The sequence below is a fragment of the Mus caroli genome, unplaced genomic scaffold (assembly GCF_978045245.1).
Source record: "Mus caroli unplaced genomic scaffold, Mus_caroli_1 scaffold_10, whole genome shotgun sequence".
Lineage (NCBI taxonomy): Eukaryota > Metazoa > Chordata > Mammalia > Rodentia > Muridae > Mus > Mus caroli.
Window position 1 is genome coordinate 47,813,810 of NW_028227265.1, and position 21,756 is coordinate 47,835,565.

Sequence of the window (21,756 nt, forward strand, 5' to 3'; positions counted from 1 at the left end):
GCTTCATGATGTTATGTTGCTCCTCAGGTTGTTGTGAATTGGCTGAGTGAGCAGTTATATTTGCAGCACCTGGCTCATTCATGGGTTTGGACAAGCTGCTGACTAGACTGGAACCTGATGCCCTAGGATAGCTCACTCATGTGCTCAGATCCTCAACCAAGATGGTTGCCATAGCTGTGACATTGGAGCTGACTCCTTTATCAGTCTTTCATCTGAGCTCATCAAATGATGCTGTAAGTTCCTGAGGGGGCAAAGATGAAACCTAGAGTGGCTCTTAAACTAGAGGATCAGCCTATCACTGCCATGGTTTTCTACCCATCACAGCACAGATTTACAAAGTGGAAAATTAGACCCCACCCGTATACAAAAGAAGCTTCAAAGAACTTCCAAAAATATCTGACCAAATACATAAACACAAATGAGAGGATCCAGGATGTTGGATGAGGGATGGGATGTAGACCCTTTTCTTTCAGCAGAGATTGTACTTACAGACAGATGGGCAGCTAGAGGTCATGGGCTTACTGCTTAGAGTAATTATTCAGCCTAAGGAACAGGAGCTGTGCCAATGCTATGCTTGCCTACATACACACATACATGCATGCATGTATACATGCATATATACATAACACATATATACATGTACACATATATGTATATATGCATGAATGTACACATACACACACATATAGTGTCATGAATCGGGCTCAGCAGATCCCCACTCCCTAACAGTGCTGACAGAAGTAGGGGTGAGCCTGCTTCACCAGAGCAAAGCTGTAACTTGGCAGTTTATTTGTTAGGCACATATCCTTACCCACTAGAAGAATCATGACCTTCTCAGACATGGGAAGCAATTACTTTTGCACAGAGAATTGTTAGTTAACAACACAAAAGAGATTCAGAAGTTACCAGTTTCAAGCATGACGAGTATATTCAAAGCAGCTGGTGTTTCATCACAGAAACTCCAAGAAGCAGTTCAGCTTTATCAGAGCATGAGTCTAATGAAATCAAAGCTTTGATCCCCTGAGAAAGACCAATTAACTTCAAGGGGAGAAATCCTCCTGTACATAAGGAGAGCCTTGATCACTCCTCATCCTGCTGAGTCCTTCCTTAACCTTAAGGAAATATGAGCAATAGAATTCAATATGAAGCGTCAGTTTTTGTGAATACTATATACTCTGTTCGGTGCTGCTAGGGCTACAAAAGTATGACCGAAATGACTATCTTTCCAGAAATTATCAGATTTGTAAGAGAAAAAAAAACAGGACATTTAAAATAAATATTGGCGGTCAGGTGTGTCCAAATTTTGGCCAGACCCATTAACTCATGGGTCCTAGTATAACTATGAACGTGACAGGAGATATTTTGTAAAGGATAGCATCACTGTCTTCTTGTACAGTCGTCCAAGAAGACTTTTGTCTAAACTGACCAAGGTCTGGTCAGGAAGTACAGATTATGCACTATGTTCAAAGGAGAAAGACACTTTTATTAAGGGGTAGAAACAATATATAAGGGGGCTGGAGATGACTCTGAAGTCAAGAGACCTGACTTCCCCTGACTTACTCCTCCAGAGTTACCTATATTTGATTCCCAGTCCTCACATGGTGGCTTACAACCATCTGTAATTCCAGTTCTAGAGGACCTGATGCCTTCTTCTCACCTCTGGAATAGGGAACATGTGTGGTGCACAGACAAACATCCATACAGAAAACATAAAAAATAATTTGTTTACATGTGCAAAGATAGTAATATCTCCAGAACACATTTAAATATGGATCAGATGTTCCAAGTTAAAAGAAGAAGGCAGTACTCTAAGTTTTAAAAGGGGATTGGGTGTGGATAGAAAACAAAGCAGTTTTTAAAAATTAGTTGTGTGTGAATGTAAACATAAAGGAAAATAACTATGCCTGTAGATGCCAGCCCAGTGAGAATTTAGAACTGTGCGGGGTGATACATGCAGATAGTCCCTGAAACTCAGAGGGTAGGGGTGCAGTTTGGGGTCAGCCTGAGCTATGAAAACCTGTCTTAGAAGAAAAACCACAAGCAAGTCAGAAAAGAATAGAGGAAGGGAAGGAGGTAGGGTCAAGAGAGGGTGGGGAAACAGAAAAAGAATCTACCTTGTTTTGTGAGGTACTAGAAAACAACTGTAGGCTATTGGGCAATGGAGGGAAATAAATGAAGTATTTCCAGGAGACATATTCTGGCTACAGAGAGTAGGATTACGTGCAGAGGAAACGAGTGGTCAGGAAGGAGACTCAGTGGTTGTCTGCTACAATAAATTACACGAGAAGAAGGCATGGGGTAAAGTGGCAATCTTCAAGACTGCTAGGTGAAAATGCAGGGAACACTGGGATATAGAAAAGGCAGGGAATTTCTGAAAAGGATGAACGGGATTGCATTGAATTAGAAGACGCTTTAGAGCAAGAAAATTCCAGAATAAAGAAATATCCTAAAGAATAAGAGGAAAAAATTCCAGTTACACATATAACAGGGAATTAGTATCCAGGATCAATAAAGGTCTCACAAAGTTAGAAGCACCCAAAATAAATATCCACTCCATCATAATGGTCATTTAAATCCCCTATAATTTTATACTAATACAAAATATTTTGCAATGAGATTCTGGGAGACTGAGGTAAATATAGTTAATAACATTGTAATTATCTGAATACGTTTTTATAAATCCTGAAGTTCTGTCCTAAATCCATGCATATCACATTTAAATGACACCACAACAGAATTCAAATTCAACATGCGCAAATTATACTGAAGTAAAGAGAGAAGATTACTCACAGGCTGTGCAAGGAGACATTTTTCCAACAAATCAGAGAGCCCACCCAGCCACACCAAGAGCTACAATAAATGAAATCTCAATAGACCAAACTTTATAAAGCCAGAATTCTTAAATCAAGCTGCACACTGGAATTTGTTAGTGAGTTTTCTCTTTTTAATCTGCTGTACTCATTTTATGCCAGGTAAAAATACACAGAGGAAAATATCAAGACTTACTTTTTTTTTTTCTTAACTCTCATTACTTTTGAGAATCTCCAGGTGACTCTAACACAGCCAGAGTTAAAAGTCAGGTTGCACAATGGGATTCACACTCCAAAATCTGAGAACCAGAAGGAGACCTCACCATGCAGGTTGGGGATCCGTGCTTCAGCTAGAGACCTAGTGGTAAAGTTGTTATGTCTCAATGAACAATACTCAGAGGGCTGTGGTACAGCCATTGGAAAGCCCTCATTTGCTGGAACAATCAAGTTAGGAAGTAATCTAGTCTTTTCAGATAACGCCCATGTCTAATGGACATTCTGACCTTTTCGCTGCAATGGTTCATCTGGCTGGAATTGTGAAAATCAGTTCAGAAACCATTACAAAAGAATTCCGTCCTATGGAGGAACTTATACAATGATGAATGGCTGGGATTGTCACCCCTTTACCCCATGCGCATATCATGCACTGCACTTAGAAATAACCACTGATATTATAGCTTCAGTAGTCTTTCTGACATTACTTCAAGAAACAGTAAAGAACACTGGTTAAAAAAATAGGTTTGGGAACAAGGCTTCAAGGGAAACCTTGACTCATGAAAATTAGTCATGCAACATTAGCTTCTCACTGAATGGTACCATGCTCAGGTTCCTCCTTTGTCAAGTAGGGAACTATGATCACGGTACCTCCCCTCACACTGTCGTCACAGACGTGGCAAGAAAAATAGGGATGTATGATTATGAGCTAAGCACTTGGCAAAGGATCATGTGCATTATTGATAACCCCAGCTCATACTGGAATCGGAACTGGTAGGCCAGTTCCCACCCACCTCACATGTCTGAATTTTGTGTTGTCTGGAATTCCTCCCAGTTTCAGGAGTCAAACTCCTTTGCTTTGTCTTTACCATAAATAACTGTTCTGAGGGAAAAACAAAACTCTTAAACCTTTGACCTGAAAATGTACAAATTCCAGATAGCTCAAAAAAGATATTAAATTGTTTTTATGTCCATTGCTGTCACTATCAACAAATTACATTGAGACATATGAATTTAAAAGTAAAATGTGGATTATGTTTACATTGGTTATAAACCTCAATTTCTTTTAATTTAATGTTTTTCAAGGCTCTTGGGATCTTGGAGCCCTATAATCTATTTCAATAAGTTGTTGAGTTAAAATAACTGTCTCAGCAAGAAATTCATTTTCATGTCAAAGTTTACTCAGTCATGATGAACTTTAATCCCATTTTTCTCTGAGTTTGTGTTTTGTGCCCATTTAGAAAAATGGCAAAGTGGCAGCTACTATGATCTAACCCCATTGCAGCAAGAGCATAAAACCTAAACACTGTCTGGGAGCCTTGAGATTTGTTTCCCATTGCATGAAATGTCATGTGAACGAGAAGCTTTCAAAGAACACCAAACAAAGCATTCTGAGAGGAATTCTAACCACAGAATTGACCCATTATAGATGATGTGTTCATAGTCCTGACATCAACTATGTAAATTCTGTCTCTATGGGAAGATTCATATAATAATAATGCATACACAGGAGATAATTATGAAAATAATAAAACAAACAAACAAACAAACAAAACCACCAGAAGCCACTGTTTTGAAGGATGAGTGCAAAGCCAATCCAGCAGGTATTAAAAAAGGGCCAAATCATAAAAATTGCTCACTTATGATTTTCAATACTATTTAGTAATCTATTTTGTCTTTAAGAAAGAGCTTATCACCTAAAACCATTTGGTCTTTTACCAGACAGAGAAATATTATTGTCAAAATATTTCCAAATCTTCACTGTAAAGGCATTTAGAACCAGGGAAATTCATGGGAATCTACCCTGAAAGTTCATTTGAGAGATTCATATTCCTCAGCACTACTTTATATTGAAAGTCAACTGTAGTTATGATACACTAGAAATAATTAACATTAAAATCCTTCTCTAGCCTGTGAGGAATTTAGGTCATTCCGTGGATAGGATAATGTCTATGTTAATTCTCCAAATCCCACAGGATTCAGGTCAGAGACCTACACACTGCAGGAAGAGAGAATATAATTTTAGATAACATTTGAAGGAAATCTTGCAAAATGATTAAGAATCTGTATCAGCATCTTCCTTGTTGAAATGTTCTCCAAGGGCAAATATTTATAGTAGATAGCTACCTACCTGCTCGTTATGTTCTATAGTTAGCATGCACGTGCTAGTTTGCTCAGCATCAAGCTGTCTCATTATGCCAACTACTCTCTAAGGATCTGCTAAGTCTGTCTTTAAGTGTATCTAAAGTCTCACCACTTTGCTCCATTACACTGTCAATAGGATGCCACAGAGTCCTAACCCACAGAGCACATAGCACAATCATTTAAAACTGCAACAGTGGGTGGGGGGTCAAGGGGTCAGAGAGATAACTGAACAGTTACAAACACTTGCCGCTTTTACAGAAGACAAGATTTCAGCTCCTAGCACCCACATAACAGCTCTTCAGCTCACAGCCACCTTTAAATTCAAGCATTATTGATATCCTATTTTGGCCTTCAAGGGTACTAGGCATACTCATGGTGCACACATGTATATTCAGGCAAAAAGACACATACACACACACACACACACACATACACACAAACACACACATATAATATATATATGTATATGTATATATAATTAATAAAACCTACAGATAGGATTGTTATGTCTTTTTCTTATCTAAAACCATTCAATGTCTCTCAAGGTCTAAGAAATGGAAACTATTGCTAAGATCCTAAGTGGGCTACTGCAAACTAAAACCCTGGCACAATGTTCTCTAATGGGATATAGAGAAGATTTGTTAAGTGGGGCAGGCACTGTTATCTGCCTACTCTGTGTCAACCTGGCATGTGTCCCTTCAATGGCATAACACCAGATTTGTCAGGACTGGCAATTTTCCCAGCTTTTCTTAAACTCATAGTGAAGGTTCTCAGCTTGATTGTAGCACCTGTGACATATAAGAGGCTGTCTCTAATTGAGGAACTCCTTTTAAGTTTCCAGTTAGTTGTCAAAGACAAATTTCTTATCCATCCTATAAAATTAGATCCCCTACTACTAACGTTTGCCATAGGATCCTTCCTGCTCATTCTAACATCGATTACAATTTATAATTAATTATGTTTCTGTAGTTTTGTTGGTGTCTCTGGGCTCCTCTGCAAGTTCTATAATCACCATTTCTGCCTTATTTATAATTGGTCCTTGTCACCTCTCACAGAATTGGTACTAGATAAATACTTGTAGTGGATAAGGAAGGATAAAATGATTTACTTTATAAGAACTAAACATTGTACATTATGTAATAAGTTCATTACATCAGTGAGCATTTGTGACACACTTAGCTTGTTAAAGGCATTAATGTTGATGATGTAAGAGTAATTAATGGTAACTGTGACATGGATCATGCCCTTAAGAATGACAAAGACCAGTGCAAGGGGACATGCATGGACATACACAAACATTATGGGTATCGCAAGCATGGCACAGCCACAGATGTCACGATTGTTCAAAGCAGAAAGATATCCTTATCATTGAATACTGGGAACACGCTGTGACCAATGTCTAAGCTGACAACACTCAGTCCCATTTGGATGAAGTAGGTAAGAAGAGTGAAGAGTGGGGAAGAGCAACATCTCAGGCAGGATACACAGAAGGTGCTTCCAGAAGCTCAGGTTGCATTAAGGAATATGAGACAGCTTAGTACATATAAGATATACAAACAACATCCCTCTGTGCTCACTTCCTTTAGCTCCATCTTCAAGATTGTTCAGTTTGGTCTTGGAGTAATAACTGCTTTGAGAGGCAAGATGGCTCAGTGGATTATGGCACTGGCTGACAAGGCTAGTGATCCTTGTTTGATTTCTAAAAATGAGATAATTTTGTACTATGTAGGTAGTACAAAAAAGATAACGGTACCTACATGTTGTCCTCTAATCTACATATGCATGTTGTGGCAAATACACACACATGCACACACACACACACACACACACACACACACACACACACACACAGGACACCACACATGTAAATTAAAAAAAATTTAAAGGAGTAGTTATTTTCTGATGTGAGCAAGTTACAAATGCTCTCTCTGGATATGGAAGAAAGAGAAAACATAGTATGTGGTGTCATAGACAAATTCTATCAATATTTACAAGGGTGCATATTAAAATCATTATAAAAGTACATATCCATAACTCTTAAAATCTTGAAAAATAAAAAGAGAAGTCACTTATTGAAAAGGTATAGACATAGTTTAGTACTCAGCAAAAAGTTGGGAAAGAGAACACATGAATTACAGAATTTATAAGATGAGAAGGAATTTCTCTCTTTAAGCTTTGTGTTCTTGTAGTTCTTCCCCACTTTAAATGATGTTATCCTCACTATAGCTTAAATGCCATTCCCAGAGGCAAAGTTCAGAAAATCTTGGAGTTAAAAAATTAACTTTAATTACCTCAGAAAATCCAGTAACACAAAGGAAACATGCCAAATGTATGAGTGCATAATTTTTCAAATTTTCAGAGTTCCACTAAATTGACTATTTCACATGCTTATGTTAATTTAAGAAATATAAAATTTTATTTCTCCAGATGGACCATTCAATTACTACAGTAACAGGAGTGTGTGTGTGTGTGTGTGTGTGTGTGTGTGTGTTTGTATGTGTGTTTAGAATAACAGAGGTGTGTACCTGATAGGCATTTGGGGACCTGAGAATTTCTTGGCTTCCTGGTTAATTTCATGAAATTTGCTCCTAATTGACCTTATTCCATACCTGCCTGACACTGCCACTCAATGCTTTTACCAAAAGCCCCAAATGATGGAGACAACAATCTCCAAAACTATGAGGCAAAGGTTTTTCATCATAATTTAATAACCTCAAGTGTTTTGCTACAGTAAAATAAAGCTGACTAATAGACTATAATACATATTTAATATAGATATTTCCTCATTTGTATTTCAAAATGTCCTCATAGTTCATAGATTTCTTATTCTTTGAATTGTTTGGCTCTCAGGACCTTTGAGATTTGTGTATTATTTTCTTACACATCTTTAGACACAAAAGTAAACTCAAAGGATGGGAGGGAATGGTTTGCTTTAAAAGAAACAAGAGAATGTGTGTCCAAGAGAAACAGAAGAATGATTTCAAAGACTTCCATGAGTCTTCCATACTTCCATGAGCAGCAAACATACATCTCTCATAACACATGGAAGAGTGATTGAGGTGTGCATCACATATGGTGTCATTCAAGATTATACATTACATTCATTCCTAAGGTTTTCAAATATCTCATTTGTCTTCCAGCATCCCTGAAAGATAAATATGAGCAGGTAGGCTCATCTGCATTCCCTGAGATGAATCAGGAAAGACACGGAAGGATGAAGCTGAGATGAGTTGCTGAGCTCGTGCAGCCATCAGACTATAATTGAAGTCTCTGCTCTCATCCTTGGGCTCCTTCTAATGATCTGGGTAACAGAATGTGTGAGTGAAGGTGGGGGATAGTTAAGAGGAAGTGGCTAGGCCTATCAGTCAGTTTCCAGATTTCTAACCTCATTCTCTAGTACTTCTGCCCAACAGGCTGTGAGATAACAGAGGACTGAAGCTTAAATTTGACCAAATAGTCTAAAGAAACAAATAGGTCCGCTATTTGGCAAGCCTCCTTGGGTATCTGAAGTGGATTTAAAGTCACAGTAGCTTTCCAAGTCCCTTTATGTAACTTTAAAAGACAGAAAAGAAGACACAGAAGAAATCTCTAGTACTACTCAGCTATTAAAAAGAATGAATTTTTGAAATTCCTAGGCAAATAGATGGACCTGGAGGGCATCATCCTGAGTGAGGTAACCCAATCACAAAAGAAGTCACATGATATGTACTCACTGATAAGTGGATATTAGCCTAGAAACTTAGAACGCCCAAGATAGAAGATACAATTTGCAAAACACATGGAAACTCAAGAAGAACAAAGACCAAAGTGTGGACACTTTGCCCCTTCTTAGAATTGGGAACAAAACACCCATGGAAGGAGTTACAAAGACAAAGTTTGGAGCTGAGACGAAAGGATGGACCATCTAGTTTTATATTTTACCCTAAACAATTGCCCTAATGTGAGGTCAACCCACCCATTATCTAACATGCTAACTACCGTGGTTCTAAGAGAACATCAAATGCAGCTGGAGATTCTAACATCTTTTTTGTCTCCACTCATGCAGTGTTTTCCTGCTCTATCTTGCATTCAACTGGGATGAGAAAAGGAGGACGGATGGCAGACAAGGGTGGTGACCATAGCACCACAGATGGCTCTCCAATGATGCATTAGATGGGAAGGTGTGGGTGTAGGAAGAAAGCTGCAAGGGACCTGTCTTGTCTTAACCTCATAGCAGTGGAATCTGGGCAGGGGAGGCATTCCTACAGCAAGAACCTACAAGTGTTGTCTTAGGACCTACTTCAGATGATTGCAGAAAGGATGCTCCAACCCCCTGAGCTTTCTATCAAGCCTGTATATGTTTATAGGAGTGACTGACATTCATGACACTAACAAGCAACTGCCTAGAAAGCAACAATAATCCCCAGAAACAAACATTCCCAGTAATGTAAAAGACGACTAGCCTGGCTCATCACCCTTGCTTACTTCCTACCTTTACATATAAGAAGAAGAGGAAGAAAGTCCAAAGGCCATTCAACAAATCCTCCCCTGAAGAGGAAAATGTAGATAAGAAAGCTAAGTCACAGCTTCCTCAGAAATCAAAGATCCCAAGACTGGCCTAGAGTGTTGAAATTTCTGTATGAGAAATGATACTGGAGTTTTCAACTGGACAGAATGTGAGTTGTGAAAAATGACTTGAAAATTGTCTAATCTTCCTAGGATGTTGCTAAGGGATCTGTTACCCAGCTGGGAAGAATTTTTGACATAACACAACAGGGGAGCAAGAACTAGTGAAAACTGAAAACCATTTCATGTTGGCTCCTACTGAGCCTAGCATTCTCACTCTACTAGATAGACATGTACACGAAAATCAACAGAGACCCCAGGGAAGGAAGGACAGGGAAGCAGGGAAGGTAAAGTATTATTTGTGCTTCGCCACAGAGATGATTTACTGCAGTGAAAATGGTCCATCAGCACTAGCCACAAGAAATACAAAGAAAACTAAGGCTGCGCCTTCCTTGTGGCGGCACCTGCCGTTTTCAGGTTCCTACTTTCACACTTGGACATGGCCAGTGTACACTGACTAATCTAGAGAGGGTCACACTTGACATGGCTAGAACATTTATTTTAAGCATGAGCTGCAGCAATTGAATGCATTGTGTATCCACAACATTATTCATTTCACACAGCCGCTGATTATAATGCATGCTCTCTGCAAAAGCAGCCAAAATTCAGTAAGGCAGAAAACCACAAAATACCATTTCTGATCACATATCGTGAGTTTAAAATAAAATTACAATTTTCAGTGGCTTAATGTGGGCCAAAATAATCAATCATTTTTCCTCACTCGGGATAATTTCCATTTGACCTTATGATCATCTTGGTCATATAAACTGAACCTACAATGGCCTTAACCTGGCAATAATTTTTCAAAGTATTTTCCTACCACCGTAAAAATAATAACTGTACCAGGCAGTGGTGGTGCACGCCTTTAATCCCAGTACTTGGGAGGCAGAGGCAGGCGGATCTCTGAGTTTCAGGCCAGCCTGGTCTACAGAGTGAGTTCCAGGACAGCCAGGGCTACACAGAGAAACCTGTCTCAAAAAAAAAAGCTGTAAATTTGCCATGAAATATTAAATTAAAATATTACCAGATGCAACTACCTTTGATTTAAAACTCCCATGATTAAGGTTCAATACATGGACATCTATAGTAGTAAGTCACATAATTGAGAATAAGAAAGAAAGCAAAACTTAACTATATATTTGACTGTTAGTGTATGTAATCAAATGCAAGCCAGTAATCTCTGTGCAGTTTAACATTCTGTTTGATACAATGAAGATTAGAGAATCTGGTGTGTTCAGATAAATCCAACAGACTCTTTAAAGCATTCAATAAGAAAACATCTCGCAGAGGATATATCAAACCCCAGAATTCTAAAGACAACCAGAATAGTTACAAGGACAGGAGAATTCTATAGGTATAGCAAAACTAGATGGCACATAATAGGCCAACATATTTACAAGGTATAAGCAAGTCCCACCTATCTCTCAAATGGTTAAACTGTAAAAGATTAAAGGAAGGAATCTTTCACTAAGGAGAAGAGGGTCAAGAGATGCAGGATGCATTTACAAAGCAATGAACTACAGCCTAGTGGTTAATTTACCCTATCACTGGGAGAGAAGGTGTAAGGGAAAGAACAAGGTTGACAAAAGATGTGTTGAGAGAGTAAGCCAGGAATAAGGAGATCACCAACAGGAGCTGTGGCAGAAGAAGGAAGTGGCTAGATTCCTAGAGAGGGAAGCTAAGTGAGGGTCGGGTAAGCAACAGCTTAATTATGCTCATATCCCTTCTCTCATCTCTGGTCAGGGCTCACACTGCCAACAGACAATATAATATCGACAGCAAAAGTCTTGGGTGCAGAAATCAGAGCATCCAGAACGGGGCACAGAAATGTGAAGAGAATAGTTTGGGGAGTGGAAGGAAGATGACCCTGGCTTGTTTGTTAAAAGTAAGAATTCAGAAAATAATATTTCTTGATCGATTGAGGTAATAAAAAAAAACCCTCTGATTTTACAGTGAAATCTAGCACAATCCTGAATATAGAACAAGATGTTGAAGAGCTTAGTATTATGCTCTGATCAAGCCATCTGGCATCCTAAAACTAAGAGTCCATGTCACTAACAATAAATTAAAGAAGTGACAGTAGAAAAATCTTTGTCCTTCCCCAGACACAGGTGAAAACTTTGGTACAGTGAGAACATTCTTTTGTGCAGCTCTGATGTCTTCTCCAGCCATGCTTATTTTTACAGGATGGATTTGCCACTCAATGAGTACTTAATGGAAACACTTAACCAACAAAAGATTCTACACATTTTTTAATGATACAGAAAACATTGAGGAGAAAATACAGAGCGCTTGAAAGTGTCGTGTTTAATTCACAAAACAACAGATGAAATATTCAAAGGAGACAGATGACTAGAGCTATGTGGGGTTAGGAAAATGAATGCGAATCATGGGAAGGACATTATTAAGGCCTAAAGGGATTCACCCTAAAGAACTGTTTCACCAGGGCTCTGATAAAGCAGGCTGCAGGCAGAAGATGGACTATCCAAAGCTTTGCATTCAAAGTCTAAGAGATTTTTCTTGATCTCCAATCCCAGACTATAAACACACCTTTCTCAATGATTCTTGACATTTGTGATATGGATGGATTTTTGGAATTGATATACATGGGTCAGGAGACAGTTAACTTCTTGTTCTCCATTTTTTATGACAATTTAGGAGAGGGAGTGTACTTTCAACTGTAGATGGAAAATTGTGAGCCCTCCCCCATGCTACCTCTCTCTCATGGGAAATGAGACAGGTCTGGTCCTTCTTTTGATTTACTGAATCCAAATGACAAAGAAATGATGACCTAAGCATCCTCCAGGAATTTACCAGGAGGCCAGGAGTTGTACCTCTACCTGACAGAAAGAGAAACACAGACGATTCTCCTAGACTCCCGTGAGCATGCTAGTGCACCCATGTGGCACAACTGCATGAGTTCATAAAATGAGGTGGGTTTTCGTGGGATAAGCTGTGTGTGTGAAAGAACATAAAAATGGATATGAAGGAAAATAATTCCCTCTGGTGTCTGAAGATTAGCTCTTACTCATCTATTTATAAATATATAACTTAATATATGTTAATTTTATGTGTATGGGCTTTTTGACTGCATCTATGTCTGAGAATACATGGGTACAGTGACCACATCAGCCAGAAGTGGGTATCATGTCATATTCCCTGGGACTGGCATTACCAATGATTTTGAGCCACCAAGTGGATGCCAGGAGTTGATCTTGGGTCCTTGAGATAAACAACTAGCACTCTTCACTGTTGAGTCATCACCCCAGGCCCTGGTCATTGACTTTACATATAAGGCATCAAACAAATACAAGATTAAAAAAAATACTTTGTAAAGATAAAATCTTGTCCTTACTGTCCCCAGTCTCATAACTGTCCTGCTTAGCTTCCTGGATACTGGGTTGTGTGTGTTTACCACCATCATTTGCCAACATTTAAATATCAACTGACACAATGCATTGGAAATTTTTATAAATAACATGGTCTAGTAATTGGATCAGCACAATTTCATAAATGTTATGAAAGAGTCAGCAATGTTCAGCTGTAAGAGACACTATAGGGTCATACTTAGAAACAACGTATATAGGGCTAGAGAACTGGCTCCATAGGTAAGAATGTATCTTGTGAATTCATGATGGTTACGGCTGCATCTGCTGCTGTGTCAAGGACTGGGACCCCAGTGGCAGGGCCCACAGGCCATGAGACCTCTTTGCCTAGGGGTTTCTGGAGTTCCTGTGACCCTGCTGTGTAGCAGCTCAACTCACATGAACCATGTAGAGCTCCGAGAACAAATTGATAACCTAGCTACAGAACTGTGCTGGGTCAATGAGGCTCAGAAGGTGGCCCTGGATCTAGACCTGTGTTAAGGAGCTGCTTAATGCAAAGTGACGAGTTGTCTTGGTCAACAATATTTTACAGAATGCACAGGAACAACTAAGGCAGTTAAACCACACTGTGGCCAAGGAAACACATGGCTCACAGGAGAGCCATGCTGGATTCAGGAGTTTACCCTCATGGTTCTCCAAGCAAATAAGCACAGGCCTCTGAACTGAGTATGCAAGTACTATTCTCCACTGATTTTTGCCTGGTAGTCATGAGAAGATTCCAGGAAACTCTCTGTAGACCTTTGATTTGTTTGCACTCTGTACTCATTCATGTAGCCACCTCAAGAAACATGCATACAGCAGGACTGTTTCCTAAAGAACCTCCATTAAGCTTGTCCTTCCAGGAATGAGCCTCTACCTTTTGGGTTTTGTTTCTTGAGACAAGATGTCAATATGTAGTCTAGGCTGGCCTCAAACATTTCCTCTTGCCTTAGCCTCCTGAATGCTGGGATCATAATAGGCATGTGTCAGGGTGTCTGGCTCAAGCCTCTATACCTTTATCCCCAGAGAATGTTAAGTAGATTAGGCATCCTGTGGTAAAAAAAAAAAATTGAGAGTACACCAAAGATTTAGTGAGAAAGTATATTCCTACTTCCCCCTCTTTGCTTCACCACAGTTCCTCTCAGAAGGTATTAACCTTCCCAGAATCATTTTACATACACATTTTTAATCTTAGGTTAACTTCTATTAACAAGTATCACAACTGTTGCCTTCATTACTGTCCAAGAAGAACATGACAAATAACATGAGGGTCCAAGATCAAGGGCAGCTAAGAGTCCCTATGCTTTTATGATTTGTTGTTTAGGCTAAATATTTTAAGGGCTAGCTGGATGGCTCAATGGTTAAGTGCACTGGTGGTTTTTCCAGATGGAGTTCAGGTCCCAGCACCCAAAAGTGACTTACAGCAGTCTCTAACTCTAGTTCAAGGGGGTTCCAGTGCCCTTGTCTGGCCTTTTTGGACATAGCCCATGCATGCTCTCGCTCTCTCTCTCTCTCTCTCTCTCTCTCTCTCTCTCTCTCTCACACACACACACACACACACACACACACACACACACACACCATTCAGACATACATGCAGGCCTAACATCCATTCTCATAAAATCAAATATTAAAAGTTACATATTTAAGTGCCATCCTTTCCAGGCCTAGTTAATCAGTGTTAACCATACTGTTACTCTTATTACTTGGGCCTGGGCAAAGTTTTTTATTTACCTGTAACTTTACTAACTTTGTTTACAATTGAGGACTTAGATGAAGTCAAGGTAAATAATTTATCTTCTTGACCAACCTGGCTTGACTATGTTAATATTAAGTATTGCTCCGCATTATTAAATGAATATTTGTATTGGTTATCTTTTTTTTAATGCATATTGCTCTTGTAGAGAGTCCAAGTTCAGTTCCCACTTCGTGCCACTTACCAGTAACTCTAGTTCCAGGGGAGCCACAGCTTTCCCAGATGCTGCACTCATGCTTATCTGTCCACACTCAGACAAAAGCACACACAAAAAAAACTGAAAATAAAAATAAAATCCTTAAAAGGAAGCAAGCATGCACTTGGGTTGAAGGATGAGGTTGGGAAGGACCCCCTTACCTTTTTACCTCTTATGCTGGTTATATTGTTGCAATTGTTACATGGTAACATTCTATCAATTTGATACACTTTAAGGTCATCATGGAAGAGAGGACCTCAACAAATAAAATGTCTATATCACACTGGCCTGTGGACAAGCCACTGAGACAGTTTTTGATTAGTGATTGGTGTGGGAGCTCACATCTTATTGTGGTAGTACCACCCCTGGAGAAGGGGTCCTTGGGGCTGAATAAAAACAGGATGAAGAAAGCATGAGAAGCAAGCCAGTAAGTAGCATTTCTCCTGAGCTTTGCTTCAGTGCCTGCCTTGACTTCATGCCCTGACTTCCTTTCTGTCGGTCTATGGTCTATTAGCTGTAAACTGAAATAAGCTCTTTCCTCCTCAAGTTGCCTTTGGTCATGATGCTTATGACAGCAACAAACAAGTAAGAAACACACGTCGCAGTGGTTGGTGCCCTCAATCCTTGCAGCATTCCTGTACCACAGGAGACTCATTCAAGTCTAGGTTCTCTAGATAGCATTGATAAACTACTACCTAGAATCCCCAACATAACCTCAAAGGAGCACAGAGGTGTAGATGGAGGGAAAGAGAAATAAATTTTAAAAGAAACTTTGTTGCGATTGTAACAATTATCAGAAAGATTGGAATGCTTGTACTTTTAGGGAAAATGCTAATTGAATAACTGACAACCTTCCTTAAGCTTTCCTCTAGAGTCCTTGTAAGAAAAGTCTCACTGTACAAGTCTTACCAAACCCTCTAGTCTTCACTTCCACAAATACTGTTCATTTTTTTGATGATCAATTATTTGGAATGTTTCGAAGTTTTTGTCTATTGTTCATTATGGATTCTATATTTAGATATAGAAGAGAGGGAGAGAGAGGGAGAGAGAGAGAGAGAGAGAGAGAGAGAGAGAGAGAGAGAGAGAGAGAGAGAGAGAGAATATGCATGCAGACATCTGTGATTAAAGTTCTTATTTGACCTTAGAAAAGAAATAGAGGATAGAAGAATGAGCTTTCTTTGAAGGCACAGTGCTTTGTAAATGCCCTTAATTTTCTAGTCCAGCTTTTACCTACTAGATGTTATCAGAGGTTAGAAAAGAGGAGCTCTGCCTAAGTTAGGTCCATGTGATTACATTTTATTTATTACTTACAGTAGATGAGGAACAGCTTATTACTGCGTCAATCTCAATGATGAGAACACTGGAGCCTTAGTGATGTTGAATTTGCCTAAGGTCACAGAATCAGAATTCTGGAGCTGAGACTCAAAGATACCTTTGTTTGATGTGAGGCATTGCATTAATACCATCCTTTATTCTCCCAAATTAACACATAAGTAACCAGTCATAATGGATCATATTAGAGGTGCTGGGTTCAAAGCTTAGAATGTGCTCTATTGTTATGGCCCTTCCACTAGGGTACCTTGAAATACCCAACCCTGTTAGGATAGTGTATAAAGCTTGTGAATCTGGGGATAATCTATTTTATGAGATAGAAGGATTATAATTTCTCATGAGTTTAATTTTTGTCTAATGACACTAAACTACTGAAAAAGGGGGTTGGAAATATTACTGGTCAGGTTCTGTAAGTGAAAAAAAAAAGGCCTACTAAGTATTATACTCTCTTCTCTGTATTAAGCTATTCAGAAATACAAAAGCTCACTATTGATTGAAATGATTTCTACTTGGCCTCTCTAACTAGTAAACTCTCTGTGATTAAACAACAGAAATTGTCTAAGACTCAGACAACTTTCTAAAACAAAAGTCAGTATCTTCATTATTATAATGAAAACAAGTTATTACTTTTTTATACCTGTTTCCTAACTCAAAGCATTAAATAAAGTTATAATAAAGAATTTGATGTCAATTAATGACTCCCTTCTAATGATTTTCAAATTTTGAATTAAAATCAAGTGGATGGTTCAAAGATCACAACACACAGGAAATACACATGACTTTGATTACTAGCTAAAAAATAAAGTATAAACAAATACATATGATTTTTACAATGTGACTACAATGTTCTCAAAACCAAGTATTAATTTTTTATTTCTATCATTTAGTGTACATATTTTGCTTATTGTACTCTTAGTCAAATAGTCATGAAATATTAACAAGAATGTCTTTCCCTCTTTGATGTGTATAACAACTGAAATCTACAGAGAATGTCACCATTTACCAAGAGAAGCAACTGAGCAAGCTGTTTGTTCTTTCAAAAGACATATATTAGGAACCACATTGAAACTACTGAGCAAGAAAATGAACAAGAAAAATATTTCAAAGGTATGCCATTCAGGTAGGACTGTGCACATAAAACAGAATTTCCCAGCTACTCAGTAGGAATTGCTGAGATGTATTTTTGAACAAACAATAGAGAAATAGAGAAAACAATGGCTTAAGGAAGAAAACAAGAGAAGTTCCCTCAAATGGACACTGAGGTAGGCTTTGTAAGGGAAGGAGGTACATGTAGAAAGAGGCATGTATGCTGGGATGCAGCTCTTGGACATTACTCCAAAAGTAATGGAGAGAGAGAGGGAATGGGAGAGTGAATGGGGGAGAGAGAGAGGGAGAGGGAACAGGAGAGAGGGAGAGGGAGAGGGAGAGGGAGAGGGAGAGGGAGAGGGAGAGGGAGAGGGAGAGGGAGAGGGAGAGGGAGAGGGAGAGGGAGAGGGAGAGGGAGAGGGAGAGGGAGAGGGAGAGGGAGAGGGAGAGGGAGAGGGAGAGGGAGAGGGAGAGGGAGAGGGAGAGGGAGAGGGAGAGGGAGAGGGAGAGGGAGAGGGAGAGGGAGAGGGAGAGGGAGAGAAGCTAGGAGGAAACATAGGAGAGAAGAGAGGAGGGAGGAACGACAAAGGATGGGGAAGAGAAGAAGGAAGGAAGAAGTGGAGAAGGAAAAGTTAAAGGAGTAAAAACTGAAGGAAGAAAAGGAAGGAAACCGAATCCCCACACATCTCAATGAAAGCTTTCCTTGACAGTATTCCCAAGGGGAAAAAAAAAAACAAACTTCAGGTCAGGATCAGATAGATTCCCTCTAGTCTGTTATGTCCCATGTCTAAGAAACTAAAGACACAGCCCTGTGATACACCTGTGGTAGCAATGCACATAGCAGGAGCTTAAACAATGCTAGCATTTAGGAAGTCAAAGGGTTAAGATTTTGCAGACACCTGATCAGTATTCAAACTCATTTGTTAATCTCCGGTGTCTATCTTTATAATAGTTCCCAGCTCGGGGTCATGTACTGCAGTTTGCTTTGAATCCCCGCCCTCACCTCCCATAGAGGCACAGTGCACTGTGTCTGTGCTCCAGTGCAGCATGTGTAGAGTTCTAAAACCCTTCCTCTAAAGCAAAGTGCGTTAACAATAAAAAGTAGCTCAAACTCAGTGAGCCTCCAAATCATGAGATCTATATTCTTTTTTTTTTTTTTTTTTTTTTTGGTTTTTTTTTGAGACAGGGTTTCTCTGTGTAGCTCTGGCTGTCCTAGAACTCACTTTGTAGACCAGGCTGGCCTCGAACTCAGAAATCTGCCTGCCTCTGCCTCCCGAGTGCTGGGATTAAAGGCGAGCGCCACTATGCCCTGCGAGATCTAAATTCTTAAGCGCGGAAAAGAACAAAGGTAGAGCTACGACAGGCAGAAAATAGGACCAGACACTGGTTCTGCACTGGGGAACATGGGAGAAAGGTGATTGCCAGGCAGGCCTCCCTCACTAAGTCTTCAACGACATTTCCAATGTGGCTCTGGCCCTCTGCTAGGAATGTGTGCCTCAGAAGGAGACAGTTTCCAAGAGCAAAGAGTAAAGTTGATGAGAAACAGTGTTTAGTTCTCCCTCTCCAGGGAGAAGCAATGAGTGAAGTCTCAGGCTGGAAGTAACAACCCTGGAGTGTTTATTGCCCCTTCCCATTTGATGGCACTAGACAGAATCTCACAATTGCTTATTTAGGCTTTTATATTCTGAACCAAAATCTTAGCTTCTGCACCCACCTACCAAATCTACAAATGCAGGCATTCACACATGTAAGGGCATCTGGACATGAAATAGAGCCAGTTTTCAACTGAGTCATCTCTTTTCTTTGCTAGAACAGGGCTCTGTCCCAAATAGCTGCTGACTCTAACAACTACTGTTTTGAAAGGCTGACTCTGTGTGCTACAACCTAGTGGAAACAGTCTGACTGAAGAGCAGAGGCCCGGATGAGTTATAACTTCTATTTTTGCATACATAGCTAACAGAGCAGTGCCCTTTCATAGAGCTGAAGGTGAGAAGACCAATGGAGTTAGCAACTTTTGAACATCTAAGGCTCTGGAACCCTGCGACAGTAAGTCTAGAATCCTTAGAAAAATATTTTTTGTAAAATGATTAGAGATGTTCCCATTGACGTTCAAAATATATGATAAAACACTCCCATGGAAAATATGACAGATGCATGTAGAAAGAATTTGATTTAGCATGTTACTCACTCACATGTTATCATTTAAGTGTTAAGAGCACAGACTCTGGAGCTGACCAGCTATTCAAACCTTAACTTTTAGTTAAGGTCTCATGAAACTTGGATGAATGCTTTCTCTGCCTATGCCTCAGGATCCTTACTTAGACAATGAGGATCATCCAACGGTTCTCTCTCCTGTTGACATATTCTAGCGGTTAAATGAGAAAATATGAGATACAGAATACCAGATGGCTTGTTATCCCATCATGCCTGTTTGTTAGTTGGCATGATAGAGCATAGTATGTGAAAAATGCAATGTTATGATGGTCAGTATGGGGAAGATTGCATTCTTAAAATATAAATAGCTGAGCATGGTGGCACATGACTGTAGTTCCAGCTACTATATTCTTGTGAGACTGAAATTGAAGGGAGGTTCACTTAAACTTGAGTTTGAAATTAGCTTGGGAAAGATAGTGAGATTTGAAATAATTAATAATAATAATAATAATAGTTCAAAGAAAAAGAAAGGAGGAGGAGGAGGAGGAGGAGAAGAAGAAGAAGAAGAAGAAGAAGAAGAAGAAGAAGAAGAAGAAGAAGAAGAAGAAGAAGAAGAAGAAGAAGAAGAAGAAGAAGAAGAAGAAGAAACAACCTTCTCTGGTTATTATTAAAACAAACATTTTTCCATTGTTAATTACAGGATTAAGTACAACTAAAGATAAAAGATTGAACTAATGATATGGCTCAGAGGGAAGATACACCTGCTGCCAAGCTTGATGCCCTTTGTTTAATCTGGAACTCATATGATGGAAGGAGAAAAACAGACCTCAAAGTTGTCCTCTGATCTCTATATGTGCCCCTGAGAACCTGCCCTGCCCTACTTAATACAAACATGTAACAATTGTTTTAATTATAGAAGATGAAGGCCTGCAGTAACAGCAACTTGTTCTTATTGAACAGCGACTGTTTTGCAATGATGATCTTAATTTATCTTTACAAACTTATTCTAGTTCTCCCTCTTGTTATACTAACTTCTCAATGGAAATCCAGACACACTAAGTGACTTGGCCCCTGTTCACAAAATCAAAGATTGGAGCCCAGATATAACATTCACTTATGTAAATGAGCTGGATTTGTCATCAGCAAAAGTAAATATTTTTGAAGACATAAAATAATGACATTGATTTGTAATAAAAGGGGGAGCTTTCCAGACTGCAGTGTTGCTGAGCTGATTCAAGCAAGTGGCATGCATGCCACTGCCAAGTGACATTTCTGGTCCAGTCTTCCTTCTATCCGTCTATCCATTTCCATGTTTACTTTTTAGCCTTGGTTTTATCTAACTACTCAGAAAAATTTGTGTTATCAGCATAACTAGGAAGAGATAACTAGACAGCATGGTCTCCTTCACACCCAAAGAAGCCACAATGATACTTGAATTGGAAACTTTTAGATTGTTTGGAAAGTCAGTTATTTAAAATGATGTTTTGCTGGGGTACACAAGTGAAAGGATGTTTTGCTGGAGAGGACTGTCTTCCACACAGGTGGAAGGATGTTTTGCTATAGCAGACACATGAAAGGAGCCATGATGAAGGAGTGCAAATATAACCCCAACAGACAGTGGGGGAGGGAGCATTGAGCATTGACTTCCTTTGCTCTGCCTGTTCGTTAAAGACACATATGCATTGGTTCGCCTTTCCTAGTATTGTTGACCCCATTTGTGGTAATGCTGCCATTGAGAGAAACTTGCCAAAGAAATGCTCGTGGTGTTCCTGTGACTTGACTTCTTGCTGCTTCAGTGGCCTCAAGTTGGTTGGTGAGCCTTGTGGTTTCTTCAGAATTGGACTACAGCTGCTGGTTTGTATTTGGTGTTTGCTACAGGATTGAACTGCTGACAAAGAAGACTGAGCTAGCCCCCAAAGAACAGGTCAACTTCCCCCATATCCTAATCACTTGTCTCTTGAATGAGCTAGGTCCAAAGTGGGCATACTATTATATTTTATTTGGAAAAGTGATCCAAAAAAGTAATTGAAACATAATTGATGTTGCATATTAAAGTTTGCAAATTAAAGTTTACAAAGTGAAATTTGGGTAATT

At 39.3% G+C, this 21,756-nt stretch overlaps 1 protein-coding gene and 1 pseudogene across 4 annotated transcripts in view; one reads left to right on the forward strand and one right to left on the reverse strand.

The window, feature by feature from the left end:
- Inpp4b (inositol polyphosphate-4-phosphatase type II B) overlaps positions 1–21,756 on the reverse strand; it is a 793,726-nt gene that overhangs the window by 322,213 nt on the left and 449,757 nt on the right. The window lies entirely within an intron of this gene.
- On the forward strand, positions 13,408–13,806 carry LOC110299692 (SNARE-associated protein Snapin pseudogene; annotated as a pseudogene).